The following is a 1,962-nucleotide window of genomic DNA, read 5'->3' as shown; positions in this document are numbered from 1 at the left end:
TTTCAATTTAAAGACAATAATACACCATGAAAAAGTATTATCTATTTCAGAATTTTAGTTAGTTTGATAGCATAATTGATCACAAAAATATGTCAATGAGGAGAAATCATGACCGCGATAACAACAGAAAATACATTTGAAAAAAAATAACAGTCATTGTCAAAGTTCGCAACCAAGGTAGAGCTTCTTGGTAAACAAGAAAATGAAGGACAAATTTCATATCCAATAAAAAAATAGCTGTTTTAAACTACAGCCAGTAGAATGTTGTTGAATGTTGTTGTTATGTGCCTTCAAGTTGGTTCACACTCATAGCTACCTTATGTAGGGTTCTGAGGAGCGACTGGTAAGTTTGAACTGCTGACCTTGCTATTCAAATCAACCTTCTGGTGGAGCACTTATCCTATGTTGCCACATCAGGACCCCAGCCAATAGAACACTCTCTATTAAAACCAAAATATTTGGATTAAATTCATGAACAGCCTAAGAAAACTGACCCCCACATCAATCTTTCTGCATTCTTCTGGATAAAGAGAATGGTAAGTAAAGAAAAGAAAATGGATTTGAGTACAGAAATGGAAGAAATGCTTATTATTCATAGATGATATTGTGGATACTACAGAGGCAGCCCTGGTGACACCATAGCTAAGCATGGACAGCTAACCACAAATTCAGTGCTTCAAACCCACCTGTAGCTCTGAGATAGAAAGCTGAGGTTTTCTGCTCCCATAAAGATTTACAGCCTTGAAAACCTTATATAGGGTCTCAGTGATTCAGTATCAACTTGATGACAGGGGTTTGGTTTGGGTTTAAGGAGAATAACATTTTCTTACAAAAGCAAAACCTTTCATTGCTATCAATAATGTGGCACAGCTAACTATTAGATCAGTGGATCAAACCCACCTTCTTCTCCTCAGATACCCTATAAAGTGTCACTGTGAGTCTGAACCAACTTAACGACATTTAACAACAACAAATAAGTCAGCTAGAAATTGAAAAAAATATTTAGAACCCAATTGTTTTCCATCTGCAGTTAAAATTGTTGTTGTTAAGTGCCATCGTGTCAGTTCTGACTCATAGCAACCCTGTGTAGGGTTTCTGAGAAGTGGTTGGTGAGTTTGAACTGTCGACCTTGTGGTTCAAACTAACCTTGTGACTCAGCACACTAGGTACTAAATAGAAAACTCCAGTCTAAAGTCCAAATAGATAATATCTTGCATATAATCAATATTCCTTTAATAACTAGTGAATACATTACTGAATGTCAGAAATCTGAAAAACAATATGTATATATGTTTATATTTGTAAACTAAAGGAAGAGAAAGCATCCCTGGTAATGTAGTGGATTATGAGCTGAGCTGCTATCTGCAAGGTCAATAGTTCAAGTCTACCAGTCACTCCTGGGAGAAAGATGAGGCTTTCTGCTCCCAAAAAGATTCGCAGCCTTAGGAACTGCCTACAGGGCTGCTATAAGTCAGTAGTTACTTTGTGGCACACAACCATCACCACCAGTGAAAAAGGGTGAAGTGGTGTTTGGTAAGGAAGATAAAATGGGAAAGATAAGATAAGATGGACTCTTTGGAAAATAAAATTTTCAAGAAAGGACCATTTACAACTCTTCTTGGAGAGAGACGCCAGATCCCATAAAATAAAAATATATAATAGAGGAGAACTGGAGAAGACTGGCAGCAACAGAAACTAAGAGGCCTTATCTATACAGGAACTTTACCATCATAAATTATCTAAATACAGAACTATTTCAATCTCTTCCACAGATACAAGATCCAGTACTTACTTGCTGATCTCTTTTCCTTCTTAACCTCCATGGCATCACTGAAGTTCTTTCTGTTCTCTTTGGTCTGTCTCTGAGAAGCCCAGCTGGGTTTTCACTTAGGCTGGGATCTGAGAATTATAGGTGAGGGGCAAAGAAGATATATTTAATGTTTCCAGAGTCTCTGGGGTTGA

Source organism: Chrysochloris asiatica, unplaced genomic scaffold, assembly GCF_000296735.1.
Source record: "Chrysochloris asiatica unplaced genomic scaffold, ChrAsi1.0 scaffold00529, whole genome shotgun sequence".
NCBI lineage: Eukaryota > Metazoa > Chordata > Mammalia > Afrosoricida > Chrysochloridae > Chrysochloris > Chrysochloris asiatica.
The sequence above is the reverse complement of the archived record's forward strand: the minus strand, read 5'-3'. Positions refer to the sequence as shown.